Below are 24,929 nucleotides of genomic sequence, written 5' to 3'. Positions count from 1 at the left end.
CTTTTGATCCCCGCCGGTCTTTGCTTACTGAGCTGCAACAATGACGTCACATTGACAAACGTGATGGCTGCAGCCACTGCTGAGGCCAGTGATTGGCTACAGCGGTTACATGTGAGGACACAGCTCAGAAAACAAAGAGTGGAGAGGGTCACTGAAGAGGAGGCACTGGATTTTAAAGATAAGTCATGCTTCTGTTATTATTGTATGACATTCCACCCACCCCCCACGTGGCTTGCTTTTTCATGATCCCGGATAACCCCTTCAATAAGAACTGTGTGGGGGCAGCCAACCAGCCCACTGTGCACCAGCCCATCTGGCATTTGCCAGAGCTGCCAGATAGCCAGTCTGGCCCTGCCTCCGATGTAGACCTCCAACTGATGCCTCTGTATAGGCATACAATGGCATCAGTCGCCCATAGGCTACCATGTAAAAAAACATATACTGCACTGTATCCATTTTTTTACTGAATGCCTCTGTATGAAATAGTGCAGTCTGCTGCGCTATTCCATACAGCAGAAAAAAGGTATACCGATGTATATCAGCAAAACAGAGGCCAAAAGAAGACACTTTTGGCCACCATCAGGTAAATGGGGGCTTATGGATACTTTTAATGTACATGACGAGAGCTTTTCCAGCATGTCCAGCAAACGAACACTGCAATTGCAAAGGTAGCCTAAGTCATGGGCTATGTGGTGACCGAAAATCTGACCACATTGTGACAATTGTTCCCTATATGGATATAGTGACCTCGCTATTGGTTAGAACTTGGTTGGACTTTTCTCCAATTAGAGAGCAATTAAAATTGCATCGCAACCACAATGTTACCGCATAGCCCTAGCCTACCCGTTTCATAGCATGTGTCATATTCTTTATTGTCATGTGATATTTTGAGGCATACAATGACCAACAATATAAGCGTCAATTGTTGTCAGGACTCCAGTTCATACAGGCTTCAGTGTTAGTACGGGACTCCTAGAAATTCAGAAAAATATTCTTCTCATTTGGAATGATTAGGATTTGTTTTTCCACATTCCCGCCCTATCCATTGTTTTTTTTCCAGCACATACAATATCATATGCATAAAAGTAATACATTCTTTGTGTAAGTCAAAGACACACATGAGTATTGTATCTTGTTCCACCTGTTTCCGAACTCTAGTTTTCTCTTTAAACTTTATAGCCTAAAGACAGGAATTCTACCTCTCCATTGTCTCACTTCCCTCTACATCACATCCATGTCTGTACATTGTGTAATATAAACAGACCCAGTCAGGATAATCATTACTAACTAAAGAAGAACCACACAAAATAGACTTTTATCATGTTGTATTTTAACCCTGGATGTTAGATATGTTTTTAGGGAATCCTGCCAATGGGATGAGTACACTCGTGTATTTTCCACTGACTCACAGTTGTTGGGTGTCCTAAGGAATGGGGTGTGCACACAGGCTGAGGAATGGGGTGGGTCCGCCAACTGTTATAACTGCAAATGTTTCGATATCTTGATATGAAAAGAAAACAAGGGTTCATCCAACAGCCTTCACATTTCTAAAATTGGCCTCCCTTATGTGCATGCATGTACATATGTAACAATCAAAAATTCCACTGTGAACTTCTTCATGATAGGTATTAGAATGCTATATCCTTCTTTTTTTTTTTTTACATTATTGCATCTTTCAAGATTTGGGACCCAGTATCTATATAGTGACAACCCGAAAAGGCACCAATGTTTGTCTATAAGGGGTTTTCACTCCCCTTTCCTTACATAAAAGTGTGTTGTGAACTTGAGCTCCTACCTGGGTGGAAGACCCCCCGAACGAGATTTATGAAATCACTATTTTGCCGAATGCAAACATAGAAATAGTTTTTCGGCGGGGGGGGGTTACTTTCTAATCACTGTTAATGCATGTATTTATCTATGGATGCAGATGGAATCCATGTAAATGTACTTTTTGGAATTGTTCTTTAACCTGCTACTTACATACATGGCAGCAGCCATATAGTGTAAAGTAGTCCAGCGTCTTCAGTGATACAGTGTACGGACCTCGCCCTAGCCCAGGCGTTTTCCACAGCAGCAAACAAAAGGTATGATCCAGCACTTCATGAAGAAATCTCAGGACTTTATTATATAAAAATCCACCCAGCACATAAAGACAAAGGACCTGTACGCTTATGCGTTTCAAACGCCAACTGCGTTCTTAGTCATAGCGCCTGATCAGAGAAACAACATACCAATTCAAGTGGATCAGCACCAATCCAAATGCTGATCTTCTTGAAATGGTATGCTATTTCTCCTTAGTCCTGAGACGTCTTCATGAAGTGCTGGATCATACCTTGTGTTTGCTGAAATGTAGTGTTGCCAACTATTATTTAGCAGAAATTCTCATATTTTTTTTTTTAAAACCAATAATTGGATGATACTAATGTTTGCTCTATTTATTTGCAGACACACAGCTATTATCATCCATTGTGACAAACTCGCAGAACTGTGATGTAGGGTACTTGGCCTAATGCAATATACTACTATCAGAGTTGTACCTTTATATTATACTATAAGGCTCAGTACATGTACATAGTGAATTACACTCATCTATGTACTGGACGCCATGTCAGTCTTCACCTGATTCATATAGACTGTATAGAGAACAATGGTTATTCTAGGAAGTGCTATTTCCTTTTGTATTTTTACAGTAACATCAATGAAAACAGTGAAACAACAGTGCATGTCTTAGCCAGGTCCCCATACACAACTTTATTCTACCCTATAACCATCTTCTCTGAGTGTATATTAACCACCCACTCCACCTCTGCTACATGATGCCAGACCTGAGTCATAAAGATGGCATGTGCCCCACTTCCACATGATTTGCATTTTCCAGGTCTCTAGTGATGGTGCATAACATTAGGAGCACATTTCATTGCATGCTAGTATATGTGATTTTCATAAATGATATGTTCAGGTGAAAAGAATAAACTTCCAGGGATGGATTTACTTTTTCTAGCAGTATATATTGATGGCCTCTGCAAAATTTAACTATATCAAGGTTAGGGGCAAGCAGTATTAGTCCAGTTAATCAATTCACACCACGTTTCTGCATAGAGTTAGCAGTGTATGTGTGGAACCAAAAATAAAGGCATCTGGACATATACTGTACAGTATCCATAGACTTCTACACAGCATTTGTATTGCAAAAGCTTCTCCTTTTGGCATACTTGGAAAAACCTGGGTTGCAGAACTTTTCAAAACAATAGGACACCACAAAAAAAGTTATGGTATACATTTTTTTTAGAATGGAAGTCAAAGGCAGATGTTTTCAAATGTAAGGGTAAACATTACAAAAAAATTAAAAGAATATTTACTTCCCCGGATCTGTCAAAGTGATGCCAACGTTTCGAACCATCCGGTTCTTACTTAGTAATGAGTAAGAACCGAATGGTTCGAAACGCGTAAGCGTTCTTCACCCGGGATGTTTTATTTATTTGTTTTACATATTGATACAATAAAGCAGTATTGATTTTAACTGCATCTTGTACCGGACCACTTGTCTGCTATTTTGGATTACCAAGAGCACTTGTAGTGATGGTTATGAGAGGGGAGCAGATGACATCATGGCGGACCAGCCAGGTGAAAGCAGCTTAACGTCATGCCAAACTCCTGTTCAGAGGGTTGTACAGTGGATGTTCTTAGTCCCCGCTAGTTTAACTCTTTAGTGGCATCATGTAGATGCCCCTATTCAAAATGTATCTGTTGCATGATAGGTGCACATTAACCATATTTTATCAGAATTAGGCCTATGTCCACAGCAGAGTCTATTGGAGTCAAGGACAGATGTATGCAGCTGTTTGGACATACACTTGCATACATCTGGGGCATACATTGTGCAGAATGTTTTAAACCATCCAGACAAACATAATGCCCAAACGAGATGTGTATACATATAAGTTTGTTATAAATGTCTTCTTAGTTCAAACGTGATTCATTTTTTTTTATTTATAATACAGTATTGTTTTTAGAACATGTTCAGGCAGTGAACCACCAGTAAAGATCTCCATTTTAGATTATATTTAGACATTAGTCATTCACAATAGTATTTTACCCAATTTAGTGACAGCACCATTGTTTTATATTTCTTCCATTTTATCATTATGTACACACAATGCACAATGAAGTCATGTATATCATGACTAACTACAACCATTCACTGAAAACGTGAAGAAAAAAATATCTAAATATATAAAGTTAAAAAAAGAAATTCATATTACTGGCAACTGTTTTTTTTCTGTTTTTTTTTTTTAAAGCTCTCCTTTCCAGGTACCCTCAATATGATTCTACCTGTAGTGGGTGCAGTTAATGAATTGAAATATATTTTTGCCTGAATACTTACATAGCCTGGAAAATCTTACATATTGCCTCTGACTTTTGACTGACATACTGACTTTTGACCACTCCTCTGGCCCCTGGTCGGTGAAGTCCTTGTACAAAATGTAGATATTCATTATTTTTGCTGAAGTAAAAAAATAGTTATTTTAATTGGTTATTTCTTAGCCGAATCCTTTCCAGTGTTGCATGATTCCTGCGTAACTGTTGGTTACATCTGCTGGAATGGCCGTTCACTTACTTTTTGGATCCTGAGAAGGGTATGACCACTTTTGAATATCATTTTACGGTTTACATATACAATTAACCTACACAAAAAATTGCCCAACTTTGTAAATACATTACATTGCTTACCTTGTACTGATCCTGAGTTACAGCCTGTATTATTGTCCAGAGCTGCATTCACAATTCAGCAAGCTGAAATCTCCCAGCAATCCTTAGTGACTCAACATCTGCACTTCCCAGAAGGCAAATCAGCAATGCTTTCTCTATGCAGAAATTGAACCAGCAGGAGACTGCTAGGAGATGTGAGGTAAGTTCTATATGAAGCCCACAGAATTCTAAATGCAGATCTGGATAAGAAAATAAATTATGTAACACAAGACCAGTAAAAACATAAATAGAGTAAATGTTACACAATCTTCAAATGTAAATTATATGGATTATATAGATGTATTTCCAAACTGTAAAATAGTGTTAAGGCAAAACAACACCATTAATTAGAAATATTGGTTAAATGTGTTCTACTTAAGGTGCCAATGTGCTTGAATATTATTTGTAAGGATACCAGCACATTCACATTGGTATTTATACATGAGTAGACAGATATATAGCTCTGATATAGGATTTCAGAAAAAAAAAGTTCATGCCAAATGCTTGGTTACTTTTAGTAGAGGCACATAGCGTAGTCCTTTTGAGCACCCTCCATTTAACAGGTGCCAATGTGGTTGCAGCATAGGGCAAAGAACCAAACGAGTTGTATTTGTTCCCTGTCATACTTCATGCTTCTATTTCAAATGCAGGATATCTGAGCTTGATTCACATTTACTCTTGTAGACTCACATCCATCACACAGACGCAGAGTAGAAACACAGCTTCAGTCCTCAGTACATAAGGCTGATTCCGTAATAGTCATAGGAGACCAAAGAACGTTTCATTTGCTAAATGTGGAGCCAATTATTTGATATGGTATTTCAGATAGTGTTAATTTTTTAAAAGTGCAGAACTCTTAAATTCACACGTGGCAGATTAGTTGCAGAAATGTCTGTGCTTGTTCTATTCATCTGAATGGGGTTTGTAAAATTCATGCACATTCTAAAGAGACAATGCAATTCATATGTTAGGAACAGATTTTCAGTCGTAGAAATTTCTGCAACAAATCGGCCACGTATGGACATACCCTTTTTGCCTTTCTTTTAAATACAAGGTTTAAAGTGTACATCAATTACAGAAACTGTATAACGGGCACATGTACAAGTCATTGCCCCATGCATAGTGCGTGTGCATAAGACTTGTAGGAACTCTGTGTGAAACCACATGGGTTCTCCTTAAAGAGGCTCTGTCACCAGATTTTGCAACCCATATCTGCTATTGCAGCAGATCGGCGCTGCAATGTAGATTACAGTAACGTTTTTATTTTTAAAAAACAAGCATTTTTGGCCAAGTTATGACCATTTTTGTAGTTCTGCAAATGAGGCTTGCAAAAGTCCAAGTGGGTGTGTTTAAAAGTAAAAGTCCAAGTGGGCGTGTATTATGTGCGTACATCGGGCCGTTTTTAATACTTTTACTAGCTGGGCGCTCTGACGAGAAGTATCATCCACTTCTCTTCAGAACGCCCAGCTTCTGCCAGATCACGCTGTGACGTCACTCACAGGTCCTGCATCGTGTCAGACGAGCGAGGACACATTGGCACCAGAGGCTACAGTTGATTCTGCAGCAGCATCAGCGTTTGCAGGTAAGTAGCTACATCGACTTACCTGCTAACGCCGATGCTGCTGCAGAATCAACTGAAGCCTCTGGTGCCGATGTGTCCGACACGATGCAGGACCTGTGAGTGACGTCACAGCGTGATCTGGCAGAAGCTGGGCGTTCTGAAGAGAAGTGGATGATACTTCTCGTCAGAGCGCCCAGCTAGTAAAAGTATTAAAAACGCCCCGATGTACGCACATAATACACGCCCACTTGGACTTTTACTTTTAAACACACCCACTTGGACTTTTGCAAGCCTCATTTGCATAACTACAAAAATGGTCATAACTTGGCCAAAAATGCTCGTTTTTTAAAAATAAAAACGTCACTGTAATCTACATTGCAGCGCCTATCTGCTGCAATAGCAGATAGGGGTTGCAAAATCTGGTGACAGAGCCTCTTTAAAGGGGTTGTCCCACCACAACAACTCATCACAAGATAGGTGATAAGTGTTTGATTGCTGGGGTCCCACTTCTGGAGATAGCCGAGTACAGAGCTCAGCTATCTCCGGCAGTCTTATAGAGAATGAATGGAGCGGCAGCACGCATGCGTGACCTGCCGCTCCATTCATACGGGGCTTTGTTCCTAGTGGTGTGACCCCCAAGTGTGATCCCCAGTGATCAAACAATCATCACTTATCCTGTGTATAGGTGATAAGTTGTTGGGATGGGACAACCTCTTTAAGGGAATGCGTCTATTGGAGAATATCTCAAGTACAGCTTGAGCCCATAGCAGGCTATGACAGATCCATATTACAGATCCATAATTAGGAAACACTTCTGGCACTGCTCATTTCTAGTAGGAAATAGTAGGAATCTGATAGGAAATAAAACTGGGCTCAAGCTACTTTTCTCCTAACAATAGATATCAAGGTGCCTGACTGCCCCATAGATGTTTTATTTCCAGTAGATCCCGCAAAAGAAGGCTACAGCTCTCTTAGGCTCAGTTCACACTGGCATCATGATTTTCATTTTTACATTGTCTATGACGGATATGACAGATCAGTTTTCATCCGTTATGAACAGTTATGATCCGTTTGATGAAGCCATCATGATCTATTATGATCCTTTTTTACTTCCATTGACTTAGCTATCCATCTTCTTTTACTGGATAGAATATTGCAGCTTGCTATGCCATTCTGAACATAGGAAAAAAACATAAACCTGACGCAAAAGAACGCAAGTGTGAACAAATCTTTATAAGTGCATTGGAAATGAGTGCTCTATTAAAGCATGGCTATGTCTTTGCGCAGGGCTAGATGCACTGGACTATGTGTGGGAGGTGTGGGTGAGGAAGAACGTATCTTGGGCTGAGACAAACACTTGTCTCTATGCCAGCGTGGGCAGCAAATGTGAGAGGTTGTGTGTTTGATGTGGGTGTGTGGATGGAATGGTCCTCATAATTCTTGTTAACAATGACACTATACAGGGGTATCAATGGTTTTATCTCCTAATTACTGTGTACTAATAAGGGTATGAAGTCAGTATTATAATAACAGTATTAGGTCTATAATCCTAATATCCAGGGCTGTATTGCCGATCCAGTTATTCTAGATTAGAGAGTAATAGATGGGTTATCTGTTCTCCCAAACTTTTTTTTAAAATAGAACTGTTAGTTTCCGGCATTGGTCTTGATAAAAGTTGTTTTGGCCTACAGTAGATTGACTGCTTTGCATTCGGTCCAGGTGCATATCCTCAAGTCTTTATTTTAGGAGAAGTCACATACATGTGTATTGTCTGTGTATCAGGAGAAATAAAGGCAGAAGACAGTGTATGACAGAAGACAGGTATATGACCGGATGTTTATGGATATGGGAAGACAGGTACATGTGTTGATGCGTGTATTAAGAGGAGACAGGTACATGTGTTGGTGCGTGTATTAGGAGACAAGTACATGTGTTGGTGCGTGTTTAAGTAGGAGACAGGTACATGTATTGGTGCGTGTATTAGGAGGAGATAGGTACATGTGTTGGTGCGTGTATTAGGAGGAGACAGGTACATGTGTTGGTGCGTGTATTAGGAGGAGATAGGTACATGTGTTGGTGCGTGTATTAGGAGGAGACAGGTACATGTGTTGGTGCGTGTATTAGGAGGAGACAGGTACATGTGTTGGTGCATTTATTAGTAAGAGGAGACAGGTACATGTATTGGGAGGAGACAGGTACATGTGTTGCTGCGTGTATTAGGAGGAGACAGGTACATGCGTTGCTGCGTGTATTAGGAGGAGACAGGTACATGTGTTGCTGCGTGTATTAGGAGGAGATAGGTACATGTGTTGGTGCGTGTATTAGGAGGAGACAGGTACATGTGTTGGTGCGTGTATTAGGAGGAGACAGGTACATGTGTTGGTGCATTTATTAGTAAGAGGAGACAGGTACATGTATTGGGAGGAGACAGGTACATGTGTTGCTGCGTGTATTAGGAGGAGACAGGTACATGTGTTGCTGCGTGTATTAGGAGGAGACAGGTACATGTGTTGCTGCGTGTATTAGGAGGAGACAGGTACATGTATTAGGAGGAGACAGGCACATGTGTTGGTTCATGTATTAGTAAGAGGAGACAGGTACATGTGTTGGTGTATGTACTAGGAGGAGACAGGTACATGTATTGGGAGGAGACAGGCACGTGTTGGTGCATGTATTAGTAAGAGGAGACAGATACTTGTGTTGGTGCGTGTATCAGGAGGAGACAGGTACATGTATTGGGAGGAGACAGGTACATGTGTTGGTGCGTGTATCAGGAAGAGACAGGTACATGTGTTGGTGCATGTATTAGTAAGAGGAGACAGGTACATGTGTTGGTGCGTGTATTAGGATGAGACAGGTACATGTGTTGGTGCATGTATTAGTAAGAGGAGACAGATACATGTGTTGGTGCGTGTATCAGGAGGAGACAGGTACATGTGTTGGTGCATGTATTAGTAAGAGGAGACAGGTACATGTATTGGGAGGAGACAGGTACATGTATTGGGAGGAGACAGGTACATGTGTTGGTGCGTGTATTAGGAGGAGACAGGTACATGTGTTGGTACGTGTATTGGGAGGAGACAGGTACATGTGTTGGTGCGTGTATTGGGAGGAGACAGGTACATGTGTTGGTGCGTGTATTAGTAAGAGGAGACAGGTACATGTGTTGGTGCGTGTATCAGGAGGAGACAGGTACATGTATTGGGAGGAGACAGGTACATGTGTTGGTGCGTGTATCAGGAGGAGACAGGTACATGTGTTGGTGCATGTATTAGTAAGAGGAGACAGGTACATGTATTGGGAGGAGACAGGTACATGTATTGGGAGGAGACAGGTACATGTGTTGGTGCGTGTATTAGGAGGAGACAGGTACATGTGTTGGTGCGTGTATTGGGAGGAGACAGGTACATGTGTTGGTGCGTGTATTGGGAGGAGACAGGTACATGTGTTGATGCGTGTATTAGTAAGAGGAGACAGGTACATGTGTTGGTGCGTGTATTAGGATGAGACAGGTACATGTGTTGGTGCATGTATTAGTAAGAGGAGACAGATACATGTGTTGGTGCGTGTATCAGGAGGAGACAGGTACATGTGTTGGTGCATGTATTAGTAAGAGGAGACAGGTACATGTATTGGGAGGAGACAGGTACATGTATTGGGAGGAGACAGGTACATGTGTTGGTGCGTGTATTAGGAGGAGACAGGTACATGTGTTGGTGCGTGTATTAGGAGGAGACAGGTACATGTGTTGGTGCGTGTATTGGGAGGAGACAGGTACATGTGTTGGTGCGTGTATTGGGAGGAGACAGGTACATGTGTTGGTGCGTGTATTGGGAGGAGACAGGTACATGTGTTGGTGCGTGTATTGGGAGGAGACAGGTACATGTGTTGGTGCGTGTATTGGGAGGAGACAGGTACATGTGTTGGTGCGTGTATTGGGAGGAGACAGGTACATGTGTTGGTGCGTGTATTGGGAGGAGACAGGTACATGTGTTGGTGCGTGTATTGGGAGGAGACAGGTACATGTGTTGGTGCGTGTATTAGTAAGAGGAGACAGCTACATGTGTTGGTGCGTGTATTAGGATGAGACAGGTATATGTGTTGGTGCGTCAAGATGTCTCTGAATTTTTATTAGATGAGAGATATGTGGATGCTGGTGTCTTACAAGGAAAGGTCAGTTTTGTGTTTTGACGTCTGTATATTAGAAGGAGATATGAGGAATATCATAGCATTGTAGCTATGTAAACATCATGGCAAATGATCAGTCATAAGTGTTTATATTTAATAAATGTGAGTTTATATTTCATTATGATGATATTGATGTATATGTTTAAAAATATATTATTATCATGATATATGTATTTATTTACAGGTAAGGCAAAACAATAAAGAAACAATATATATCTCCAGGGGTGTCCTGAGGACATCTGATTACCAGCAAGACCAAGCTCTTTGGTTTCCACAAACACAGAGTATGAGCAGTCAGTGAAAGAGTGGTCTTATAGATGTGTCCAACTCTGAGAGTGCAGCTAATGCCTGGTTCCCGCAGGCTGAAGGAATGCAGAGATCCTGCATGTCTGGAGCGTGAATCACAAAGCTAAATATGGATTGCTGTTACTGCCAAGTGAACACCAATATAGTGTTTTTGTACAGTACACAGCACAGAGGGGCAGAGAACAGGGTAAATACATTGAAATAATTCTATGGAAAGATCAAGGCAGTCATGGGGACATGTGAGACTGAAGCACTGATGGGGACATGTGAGACTGAAGCACTGATGGGGACATGTGAGGCTGAAGAACTGATGGGGACATCTGAGGCTAAGGCCCTGATTAGGGACATCTGAGGCTGAAGCACTGATGGGGACATGTGAGACTGAAGCACTGATGGGGACATGTGAGACTGAAGCACTGATTGGGGACATGTGAGACTGAAGCACTGATGGGGACATCTGAGGCTGAAGCACTTATGGGGACATGTGAGACTGAAGCACTGATGGGGACATCTGAGGCTAAGGCCCTGATAGGGACATCTTAGGCTGTAGCATTGATGGGGACATGTGAGGCTGAAGCACTGATGGGGACATCTGAGGCGGAAGCACTGATGGGGACATGTGAGACTGAAGCTCTGATGGGGACAATTTGGGCTGAAGCATTAATATGGACATCTGAGGCACTGACTGGGGCATCTTAGGCTGAGGCACATTGAATCTATTGACTGTAATACTGCCATACTGCAAAGATCTGTTTACTACATATGGATTTATAGGACACTGCGATTGTGCTCACTAAAGAGTTTATTAAATAGGTCTGGACAGAGACTGGCAGGAGTGGGGACCATGATAAAAGAACAGGCCACATAACAGTTATTTGCTATAAGACAGACTTGCCTGTACCCAATATATGAACACTAAAAGATAAACTGAAGTGCACAAAAATAAAGTGAATCTATTGATGTATAAATACAATAGAAAATGCGTAGAAACCTATATTTCCATGATTACTCTGAAGCAATGATACCTGGGCTGATCCCTGGACAGTGCCTCTTCTTAAAAAGGCTGTAGGAGCCAAAAAAAAGTTAGATAACTGTTCCTAGTCTTGTTACGCGGGCCAGTGCGAGAGTTTACATTTGCAGAAGACTGTTTTTGGATGTGTTATGGCAACTGTCACTGTGGAAGAAGTGGGATTATTCCAGTGAGTCACTGAGCTGCTGTAGTAACACACCAAGGGCAGTGCATTTCCCACTTCAGTGCTGCCTCCATGGAAGAGGACGCACAGCGTGACATTACCAGTGAGGAATTAGGACTTTATGGTCCTTCTGTTATACACAATAAGATTTGCATGGTTGAAATGTTAAATCAGAAAATGACCATCCAGACATTCCAGTTTAGTTTAATCTTTCTTTATTAGGACTATATATTTCAGTAGGAAGCAGATGGGTTACAAGGAAAGTTTGGCAAAGATGACACAACTGGATGGTATGGAACAGGCATTATCCTCCACTGATATTTCTTGCTTGTGTGATCAGGTCCATATCATAAAGTATTAAAATAGCATATAGTATTTCCAGTTACCAGATAAATGGGTGGACAGTAGCCAGTACAAGTGAAGCTATCCTTGTATGTCATATCAGAAAAGCGTTTCATGCACACGTCAGTAGCACTTCTTTGTGGCGTATTGTACATATAGAATAATGTGTTTATCCTGTATAAAGAGTTATATTACATTTATGGAAGATGTTTGTGAATTTGTCCTATATGTAAAACAAGCAAGTGGTGGATTTCTAAGAATATGTGAGGGAATCCCTTAATAAGTAATAACCTAGTATAGTATTGTTACTGGAATTGCTCATAATAATACAGCAGACTACAGTCAATCAGCAGATGGCAGGCTGCTCTAGGAGAGCCTGTCCGTTTTATCTATGTTATAGTCTATAGCAGGAGTGCAAAAAACTTTTTGGGGTCTGAATGCAAAGGGTCAGATTGTACTACTTAAAAGTACAATAATAAAACTTGCTTAAAATCAAACTAGAACAGTTTATAGTGCCAGCTCTGATGCCCCTGAAACAGTGTAAGCGGCAGTGCCCCCAAAGTAGTGACAGCCACAGTGGTCCTAAAATAGTGACAGCACTAGTGGCAACAAAACATTGATGATCACAGAGCCCACACACAGAACAATGACTGCTACAGAGCCCTCATAACAGTGACAGATATAGTGCCCCCATAACAGTGACAGCTACAGTGCCCTTTTGCACAAATTCTTGTATTCAGTGCTGGAAAGAAATGCTGGAGCTGACATCAATGGACAGCACTCTATTTTTTACATCGGAAGGATGCCTCTATATTTCGTCAGCCAGTTGGGACTCAGCTCATCGCTTGTTTAGTCAGTCTCCTTAAAAGCAACCTGTCACTCTGTTTGGAGCCAATGAACCACCAGCATGACGTTATGCAGCTTGGGGTTTAGTGTTCCAAACCTGCCAACCTCAAAACGGCCGTTTCGGGAATAGTAAAGTTACAAAAACATCAACGTGATGAGACTGGGAGTGTCATCGGTTGCATGCGCATTGCGCACATGAAGTAGAGTATAGTACACTGCACTTCTGCAGTAAAGCGAGGTGCACTGACCTTGTCCTCGGCTTCTTGTGCGTAATGCTCATGTGGCCGATGTTGCTGGACTCCTTACCTGGACTTCTCTTGGTAAGTTATTTTTATTCTAACTATTCCCGAAACGGCTTTCAGGAATAGTTAGAACACTAAACACCGGAACGCTAAACTCCAGGTGCATAATTGTATGCTAATGGATTATTGGCTCCAAACCGAGTTACGGGTTCCCTTTAAGAAGGTCGGATCTTCTGTACCTCTGGTAAAAAAAAAAACAAGCTGCTGTAGGTAGATTGCTGACAGAATGCTAGAACAATGTTGGTGAATTCACAGCCCTGCATCTTATTATTGAGATGCTCCCAATGATAAAGGGTACAATTCTGATAATAACATTATAGTATTTTCTTGGATATTCGCTCATATTCAGATGGGTTACATGGGACAGACTCTATTTCCTAATTGTATACCATCAGGACATACAATGAGAATTTAATCATTTCAGTTATAAAATATCAATATGCTACAGTAACCCAAGTTACTACTGACCTCTCTGTCAAATGAAGTGTTAATATACAGTACAGTGTAATGATAATTCAGCCTGTGAATGCCTTGTGTATCCGGCCCATGTTCCCATTCATTGTTCAGCGACTGACGCCCACCCAGAGTCCCTCCATTGTTACAATATATTCCGGTTAGGTGTTAATTGCATAAACAGATTTCATGTTCTGGATGTTACTTGGATAAGCAGCCTAGGGATTTTCTAGGAACAAACAAGCAAGCAAATCATCTACAGGTCACATACGCTGCTCTATTTAGATTTTGGTGAACACTTTTGTTAAGAACATTTCATAAGTTCATAGAAGTCAATAAATTGTTCTCTTTTCAACTTGTTAAAAATATTTTGTGCCATTTCTTAGTTATATCTGTTTCTGGGAAAGCTGTGTGATAACCAATATGGCTGCCTTTCGCTCCAACCTATCTTTCTTAGACCCCTTAGGGTATGTTCACACGGCGGGGGTCCGTAACGGCTGAAATTACGGGGATGTTTCAGCCTGAAAACATCCCCGTAATTTCAGCCGTAGCGGCATGTGCAGGCGCTTGAACGCCGCGTCAATTACGGCCGTAATTAGCGCTGCTATTCATTGGAGTGAATGAATAGCGGCTCCAATTACGGCCAAAGAAGTGACAGGTCACTTCTTCTACGCGGGCGTCTATTTACGCGCCGTCATTTGACAGCGGCGCGTAAATATACGCCTCGTGTGAACAGACAAACGTCTGCCCATTGCTTTCAATGGGCAGATGTTTGTCAGCGCTATTGAGGCGCTATTTTCAGACGTAATTCGGGGCAAAAACGCCCGAATTACGTCCGTAAATAGGCCGTGTGAACATACCCTTAATGACAAATCTGACCAATTATTCAGCAATAGGAGAGCATGGAGCGAGTCAGGTCATCATTAGGTAGATTTGGGAGTCTTGGACATCGAGAATATTAAAAAACTTTAAACAAGAGGACAACTTAGGAACTTATAGGTGCATTTTTATTTTGGGTGAAATGCTGTTTTAGGTATGTCCACATTGGCCACCAATATTCATTGCTCCAATGCATCTGAAATAAAAATGTGTCTACAGCGTCTATGCAGACCAATGTGTCTCCATGGTTACAGACTACAAACAAATCTTGTGTGGTCTGATCCTGCAGTCAGATGGAAGTGATAATGACTGCAGATTTGTTTGTAGTCTGTGACCATGGAAACACATAGGTCTGCATAGGAGCTTTAGACACAGCTGTAAGGGTATGTTCACACGAGGGCGTCCGTTACGGCTGAAATTACGGGGATGTTTCAGCCTGAAAACATCCTCGTAATTTCAGCCGTACCGGCATGTGCAGGCGCTTGAACGCCGCATCCATTACGGCCGTAATTAGCGCTGCTATTCATTGGAGTCAATGAATAACGGCTCCAAATACGGCCAAAGAAGTGACAGGTCACTTCTTTGACGCGGGTGTCTATTTACGCGCCGTCATTTGACAGCGGCGCGTAAATATACGCCTCGTGTGAACAGACAAACGTCTGCCCATTGCTTTCAATGGGCAGATGTTTGTCAGCGCTATTGAGGCGCTATTTTCAGACGTAATTCGGGGCAAAAACGCCCGAATTACGTCCGTAAATAGGCCGTGTGAACATACCCTAAGACTATTTACAAAGTTGTTTCACTTCATGAAGATGCATTGGAGGAATATAGATGTTTTTGCTGCTATTTTTTAAGTCCTATAAAGGAGCCGATGAATAAACACCATACCTAGAGCATGTTGCGTTTTGAAAAAAGCACTGCTAACCCAAAAAAGGCTCCAAAAATGGCACAAACCAGAACACTGTGTTTGTAGGCTTTTTCATATATTACAATAGACTTTAAAGTCGCAACATTTTGGGCATAAAAACGCGCAAATGCAGCGAAAAATGTCCAACCTTACAATGATTGGTGTTATCAAGGCGAAATTCACACGAACGTGTGCGCTTTGCGCACGCAAAAAATGCTGCGTTTTTTGCGCGTTGCAGTTCCGCGTGTCATAAGTGTTTGGTGCGTGGCTGCGTGATTTTCGCGCATATGCCATCCTTATGACACGCGGTTTTGATGCTTAGAAACTGCAATGAATGTGGTGCTTTTTTGTTTTCCTGAATTTATTTAACAACTGTAGCGCGAATCACGCGCGGCACACGGAAGTGCGTCCGTGTGCCGTGCGCGGTTTTCACGCACCCATTGACTTTAATGGGTGCGTGATGCGGGAAAAACGCTTACGTATAGATCATGTCGTGAGTTTTATGTAGCGGACACACGCTGCGTGAAAATCACGGCCTGGCTGAACGGCCCCATTGAGTTACATAGGTCCGTGCGACTGACGTTAAATACGCTCGTATAAATAAGGCCGAATGTAGTAGCACACAAATATACATAGATAAAATGTAAGCTCTTAACACACCGTAAGAACTACTCCCCAATTTGTTTCTATTTCTGAGCCATTGAGCGCTGCGTCCACCCAGAATATATGGAACAGAGGGCGTTGTATGAGCTTAAACCAGGTTATGGAGGAAAGCCAGAATGTAGCCTGGGAATATCACAACCCCTCCACAAATAGCTCAGCCACAACCAGGCATTGTGGGGAAATGCAACAGTAAAACTTCTCATTTAATAGATGCCTAGATGAGGCGTTTTTTTGACAAAAAAGTATTTGGTTGCTATAGGAAAAAACTGTTTTTCTGTAAGGCTTCCTTCACAATCACAGCACAGTTTTCATTTTTCAAGTGCACCATGAGAAATGAAAGCTGCACTGTGATTGGTTGCTATGAGCAAGAAAGTCAGCTTTTCTGTTTGACAGTTTTAATAAATCTCCCCCATTGTTTTTGCTGTAGGCAGGGAAATGTATGGTCAGTGGCAGAATCCCCCCCCCCCCCCACTATGACAGCTGATCTCCAGAGGTTTCTAAATATGCACCAGTTCAAGAGTAGGGGTGAATACTGTGATATCAGTAATGGTGGCCATGTTGAAATGGATATGATAAAATTCCTGTAATGTAGTATTCGAATACGCTATTATTTCCGTGAAAAAAAAATGAAACTTTACGTAATGGAAACAAACGGAAACCAACTGCAACAGAAGCATTACCATTGAAATCAATAGTAATGCAAACGAAAGGTATGGCTTTTGTTTGGCTTCCCGTTCATTGGTTCCTCTGACAGAAAGGTCGAACGGATAAACGGCAGCCCAACGCAGATGTGAACAGGACCATATTGAATGCTTTTAAAAAAAAAATCTTTACCAATAGTCATTGGGGCAGATTTACTGTATTTAGACAGCATTAACTCAGACAAGACAGGCAGAAGATGCGCCAAACTTATCAAAGTGGCACATGCTGTATGATAAATTTGGCGCATCTTGCTATACATGTTGGACACTTTTCTCTTTCTTATACCACCTCTTGGTTGGCTTACTTTGTACTAGTTTTCGGTATCAGAATTCCGGCAAACGGTGCATTTTAACCCACGCCCCCTTTCTGCCAAGACGTGCCCCTTTCCAGAAAAACATCTGTTCCTTATTGGTGCAAATCAATATTAAATTTCCTCAACAAAAAAAAAAAGGAGCAACAACAATAGTAAATCTGCCCCATTATCTCTTGCATAGTAGCATGTTACCAGTGACACTATTATAACTCCATATATTCAATCAATGCAAATTCTACCGTTTCATGAGAACACACCGGAACTTTGTGGAGCTGCTATGACTGCTGCCCTGGTAGTTATGCCCATGTTCAGACCACCACATCTATGGCAGCCGGCAGACATGAATCCTGTAGTGTCAGTGTGACAGGTAGAAGCAGCTGGCTCATACAGAACACATACCCATAAATCTATCCTCACCAAACAGCCTAAGGTTACTATAGCAGCAAACTCTACCAGAATACATAGTATGGAGACTAATAATGTGGATAGACCTAAACAGTGGTTTGTGACTAAATAAAAATCCAGGTTCTTGATTTTTTTTAGTAATGGTTGCAAATGTCCTGGAATGAAAAAAACAACCAGTATTCACCTATCCTTTCCCTAGCAATCCAGATGTGCTGCAGACAACGATATTTCACTTTTTTAAAACGATACGATCAGCAGATGATTGAGCGTTTGCTCGTTCATCTGCTGATCGCTGCCCTGTTTACATAGGGCAATTATCGGCAACGAGCGTTCTACGAACGCTCATCTGCTCGATAATCGCCCAATGTAAAACCACCTTAAGTCCTTAGGGCTCCGTTCATAACCTGTTCGAGTTTTCATCAAAATATTGGCCACTGTAGGATGACATCTCATTAAAAACTGATGTAAGAAACCCTGCTGTGTGTTTGATTATTCAGATTATAAAAGGACTACTTGATAACGTGCCCCAATTTACCCTATTTAAGTCCTACACCATATACAAGTTTAGTATTCAGGTGGAATCTCAAGCCTTCCAAGTGTACAAGCTATGTGAACTAGTGTTACACAAGCCCTCCGTATTCCTGTTGTGACTACACAAAAATAACTTGTCTGCTGGCTCATGATCATTAGTCAAAGACAGAACATCTACCAGTCCATGCAGACAGTTTTAGACTCTACAGCCACATGAGTGTTTTTACCCTGCGTGAGTAGTGAATGGAAAACCAATTTAGCCCCAAATAGGCCTCGTTTATCTGCACTAGAATATATCCACGGATGTAGGATGGCTCCTGCCTCCGTAAAAGATATCATTAAAAACGCTTCTTAGAACTACATTTGCACTCCAAAATTACATTTCATGGTTTGTGTCCCTTTAATGTTCCCTTTATTTTTATAGTCCTTTTTTGTGGGCTCGGTGGCATATACTGAATAATGCATGTAATAAAAAAAAAAGTGCTATCTGTAGGGCCAATATTCTTTTATCTAATAGCTGTAATATTTGTTCTTCACAGTAAAAAATATCCCTAATTTATTCTGTGACAGAGATAGAGATACAGACTAGACAAATAACCTATATGTCAGGCTTTAACTACAACCTCACTAAAATGTATCTGACTGAGCTTTGTCCAACTGTAAAATTCAGAACATTCTCATTATTAGGGATCATTGCTGACTCAATCAATGTAATGAAACTTCTCATGGGTCATTGTCATGATTGTCATAGTAAACCTCAACACACTAAAAGGATTGAATGTGGGGGTATTAGAGGAAAGAATACAGTATAGTAGTAATATGACGTTCATGTGAAGTAAGTGGGATTCCTTTGCAGCCAATAAAATTATTAAAATGATATATAATGTTGTGGATGGATGGATAGATAGATAGAGAGATGCAATCACTTTGGATCTACCCTTTCAATTGTTTTTACTCTTGTATAGTATTCTCCTTTATACATATAGGGACCACAAAGGTGTGAAGTGGGAGGCTTAGTATTTTTGTAGGAGTAGAAAAATTCTCGTTTGAAGTAAATGTCTATCTTTTAACACTCTAATTTTTAGGTCCAAATTTCTGTGATGATCAATTTCTTAAAGATAATCTGTCACCTAAACCATACAAAATTAGCCAAAATGAGTACAATGTGTAGATAGCTTCTCTAACCTCCTGTGTGCTACTATTAGGGAACATTGAGTTGCATTACCTATTTTATTTCTTTACTTTCGCTTCATGAAAATTAAAATACATTGTGTAGCCCTGCCCCGGAGTGCACAACTATGAATACATTAGACCCTCACACACCAACAGAATGGAAATATGACACAAATACATTGGCTGCTAAGTAGCGGCGATGGTGATTGATTAGACTGATTTGGAATGAGTGTATAAGGGAAACGCTATAGACTCATTCAGTGGACTGGAGGTACCCTTTAGACTCATTTGTTGGTCATTTTCAAATCAGGCACAGATGTGATTTTTCGGCATTTATGAAAAAATAGGAAACAAATGTTACAGACATTGGTCAAGATAGACTATTACTTCTACTGTGTTATAAGTTATTTTTTTTAATATGTAACTTTGGTGACAGGTACATTTTATTCTATTTTCTTATTACAGTTCCAAATCTTATCCACGAGTTATATCACATATAAACTATTATTCTTCACAGTGATATGACCTGTGTCTGCATTTTTTGGGCTAGATCAATTCATTATACTACTTCTGTCTACAAGACTCCTTTCAGGAATACAACGTGTACGACTTGAAAAGCATTTATCCACTAAAAGTTACAACTGACTTTGTGTGATCCAACACTGTCACAGGACAACAGCTCTACTGTCACACTCCATTGGAAATCCATGAAACTAAACAGGTCCATGACATAGTAGAGCATCATTTTAATTGACTTCCACAGGGAGAAACCAAAAACCAACACAAATGGCTGCAAATCCATTTCTTACATCTTGAGTTACACTTTACTCTTGTAATGTTTTCAGATGTCACTAGGTTTAGATTGTCCAACAAGGGGACCAAAAGATCCTCCAATGGGCGTAATTCTGAAACATTACTGGGGCTGTGGCACAACAAGGCCCATGAAGATCAACAGAGGGCATCTGAAGCTAGCTTTAGAGCAGAATCTAAGTCTATCACTTTTTTGTGTTAACTCAAATAACATACCACACCTTGTTTATGATATGAAATGTTTGTGCAATGGAAATAGAAGAGTATACAATACAATTAGTAGTGGACATGTACATGTTCTATATGCCTGTAAAGCTTTGGGCTATCTATAGGTAAACCTCTATTACTGTCCATACAAAAATACTTGTATTAGTTAATTCTTAAAGGTGCAGGGTACCATTCGTTCCGTTCGTTCTGCCCACACTTGCTGTTTTAGTGGCGCTGTGCTAGTGGTTAATGTGTTAATTACTTACAAGTTATATTCCTAGCTCTTGTTGTCTGACACCTGGTGGAGTTACGGAGTTGGGTTACAATGAGTTAACCTTACTGTAAAGCAGGAATGTCTATGTTGATATTCAAATCTGCCAAGAGAATTTATTATACCCCCAATATATGCTACAGCTGTTCAATGTACAGTCAGTCCCTGGCATAGATGGTATGTGTTGCCTAGTTACTAAACCCTTTCCTTAATGCACAGAGTGCTCCCATTTTGGAAACCGTACAAGTAATCTAGAATTCACCGAAAGCTGTGTATATGTGTAATAAAGTCTATATCCTCAAACATGAAAAAATAAAAGGGTGTAGTTATATAAGTAAAATAATTTTTAGCTATTATTACTATCTATTGTTACCCAGACTTAAAGGACTTAAAGGGAACCCGTCACCAGCATTTCACCTATTGAACTGTACTTATCCCTCACTGGCCGCTGCTATCAAAAGTTAATTTCCGTTATCCCCTCTCCTAAACTCCTCCTCCGACTGTAAATAACGGTCTGCAAACATTTTGCGCCATTTATTGTAATAATTTTGTGTCTCTTTGTGCGTACACCCCAGAAGAGGACATCAATGCACAAGTGCGGGATTGTGTGTACTGGGGGAAGGCGAGGAGCTGTCAATCAAAAGTAAGGAGGCGGGGTAAACTCAGAAAGACTTGAGGAATAAAGATTTGACTCTTTTCAAACGAAGATATGACTCTTATGCTCATTAGCATACTTCGCAGGAACACTAAAAAACTGAACACTAGAGCTACAGAGCTGAATAAGAAGGCAATTATAGGTTATATAGAAATGATTTTTCACCCACTACCACCTGGTATTGCTGGTTTAATAAGTGAAATGCTGGTGACAGGTTCCCTTTAAAGGATCAGTAAGGGGCCGTTCACATATATCCATTGCCCCTGTCAGTTTCCCTCCGGCGTGTTGCAGAACTGATGCTAGAACGGATCCCATCGTTTTCTATGGGATCCTTCCTGGCATAGGGGACATCAGTCCTGGCTCCGTACGGCGCTCGACCTGTGCAGGAGCCGGATCCAAAAACTTTACCTGCAACGTTTTTGGGTCCGGCTTCCAGGGAGGTCCAGCGCCGTATCCCATCTATTTTAACTGTGGCCGGATGAACTCCGGGTGCTGCCGCATCCACCCTCCGGCAGCACCCGGTGGGAAGGCGGCTGGGGGTATTTCCTGCTGAGTTGAACCCAATTCTGAAGCAGGGAACCATCAGCTCCCTGCTTCAGAATTAGATCAGAGCAAAGGGAGCTCCTCTGCTCACCGAGGACTCCCCGGGCACAGCGCTACTTTAAGCGCTGTGCTCGGCGAAGCCCTTGACATCTCTGTCCATATATGAGTGGCGTTATCTACATGGGGGCTGTGTGACAAATCTACAGGGGGTACTGTGGCATTATATACAGAGGGCACTACGGTATTATCTATGGGGGGGTGCGTGGCACTATCTACAGGGGAAGGGGGTAGCGCTATATACAATGGGGTTGGCGCTATCTACAGGGGGGCGCTGTGTGGCACAATCTACAGGGGGCACTGTGTGGTGCCATCTACAGTGGGGGGATGTGACATTATCTACAGGGGGTACTGTGGCATTATATACACAGGGCACTGCGGCATTATCTACAGAGGACACTGTTTCATTATCTACACATGAAAATCATCTGTTTTTAAAAATGTTTCAATGCCCCAGCAGGATGCAGATAAACCACAATGCTACATAGAGGGAGATTGCTCAGGTGCAAAATACTGATAAACAGTCACCCTCACACCTACTATTCATGAGGGGGATGGCTGCTTGTATAATCATTGCACACAGATATAGCAGTGAATGGGTTCTGTCGGCCACCGATGGTGTCCGCGTTGCAACGGAACCTTTGTGTCCGGCATTGCCTTGTTCTGCACTTCAGACGGAGCAGAAAAACTGAATGCCCTGATGCAGATGTGGACAGAGCTTAACATGGGCGAAAAACGTGGTTATGGTTTGGGATCAACTTCACTTGGAGTGTGATTTTGACGGACAATAACTGTAGCTCAGTATCCTCCTCTGTATCCACTCTTAAGTCTCGGAATTGCGCAGTGTACCCATGTCCCGCAGCTAATGGTTGTCTACTCAAAATATGCCCTATTACGACATATGGACGTCATAGAGTAGGGTCCTAGAATGGAGAGTCACTAAGTAAGAACGACTGCTGTTCTGACAGACCCAGGCCATCCATGTATTACATGGAAGGCCAGTCATTTGAATGCCTGGCATGTAATATTACAATTTCCCTGCAGGAGAATGTCAATGAGTTCATCACTGGGGGAGCAGTTTTTAGAGAAGGTGTATTCTTCATGAGACAACCCCTTTAATGACTGGGCTGTTGTGATCACATGACTGCTCCTACTATGCAGAGTCATCTGGTCCTTTAAACAAGATTATCTTACTATTCACCCTTTGATTTATTTCCGTGTTAATGCCGCTTTTATTGGGCCGCCTATGTAAAACCCGAAATAAACCAACACACATCTACATTACATCTCTGTGTTGCAATAAGTGTGAGGAGAGTGGAGGACACATCTTCTGGTAGACATTGATGCCAGCTTCCTTATCTCTGTAAGCTTGTGCCTATCTTTTTAGGTTATGGGTTAAACTCATGACTATACCATGACCTGATGTAACTGTGCTCTCATATAGTCATTTTTATAGTAGCAGTCCAACGACAGCAAATGGTTTGTATCTGATGCTCTACAACTGGTCCAAATGTTATTCACACACGGCCATGGATGTAAATACACCTAAAATTAGCAATTGTTCACCTTCATTATAGAAATGGTGGTTCATTATTATTATTATTATATACTATCTTGGGTTACACAGGTCTGTACAAACTGAGCACAGACATTCCTTATACAATTCAATATGGCAAATTAGAGACTGTAGTATAAAATAACATTTGAATGCACTGTAACTGCCGGGTCAAATAGACCAGATGTTTATGCGGAGATATGAGCAGAGACACTCCTGTACTGTTCTCTGCTGCATCACCGCCCTAAACCAGGCCTACCCTACTCTTTTCTCTCCACTCCCGTAACCAGACCCCTCTTCCGATTTTCCACTAAACTCATCATAGAAAAAGAAGCTCCTTCCCAGATATGTATCTGATGGCTTGTTTGCCAGATTAATTTATATATTTTTTTTTTCTTTGTTGTATATATATATATATATATATATATATATATATACATATATATATATATATATATGACGCACTATATATATATTGCTTTAGACGTTGTTATAATAGAGATAGACCTCAACCATGAGTGCTGTTCTTACAAAGCAACTCTGGGGCTATGTGTGGGGAATTCTGGCATGGGATAGGAATGGAAAATAATATGCCCATGGAAAAAAAAGTAAATGTTTTCGCAAGCGGCCAATTACTCACTGCAGAAAATTGTGTAAACCCGGCCGAAGTTTAAACTAATGAACAAGCTGCGTATGTGGCCTTTATGACATATGGTGCTGCCTGAGCGGGGTGAGATCTACAGTTAACACATTACATATTGTACCTTTTCTTTAATACAATCTTTGATCAATTTTGTTCCATTTTAGAAACTCAATGTAATATGCCACATTAATTGCTAATAAAACCAAATATTCATTATTATGGGATTGTCCGTTTTTTACAATGCCTTTTTGTAAGAAGGGTCCCTTGGAAAATAAGCTAATCACAGGTTGTCCTGCTGCTCGGACCCACAGCAATCAGCTGTATCTGTGGGGGAACGTGGTAGCAAATGTTTCATTCCCCTGCAGTGCCGCTACATGGGAAAAAAAACATTACATGATGCTTATTAAAATCTATAGGCTGCCCATGTAATGCCCATGGGAATAGATTGTTCAATTTGCCACCCATAGACCTAAATAAAGAAAATAACAAAGAAAAACTAAACAGATAGCAGTGGATCAGTTTTGTGGATCAAATTGTATTTGATTCACTTTTTGGCGTTCAGTAACAGATCTGTTGTTTTTTTTAAAAATGGTCTCAATGGGAACAATGGCCATGTACTAGATTTTAGCCGTTTCAAATCAGTCATATATTAAGCTTTCTCTAGTGAAAACTTGT

At 41.1% G+C, this 24,929-nt stretch overlaps 1 protein-coding gene across 1 annotated transcript in view; it reads left to right on the top strand.

The window, feature by feature from the left end:
- The window catches only part of CAVIN1 (caveolae associated protein 1), a 30,877-nt gene that overhangs the window by 4,396 nt on the left and 1,552 nt on the right, over nt 1-24,929 (top strand). The window lies entirely within an intron of this gene.

This window comes from Rhinoderma darwinii, chromosome 13, assembly GCF_050947455.1.
Source record: "Rhinoderma darwinii isolate aRhiDar2 chromosome 13, aRhiDar2.hap1, whole genome shotgun sequence".
Classification (NCBI taxonomy): domain Eukaryota; kingdom Metazoa; phylum Chordata; class Amphibia; order Anura; family Rhinodermatidae; genus Rhinoderma; species Rhinoderma darwinii.
Note: the sequence above shows the minus strand (reverse complement) of the source record. Positions and strands in the feature narration are given on the sequence as shown.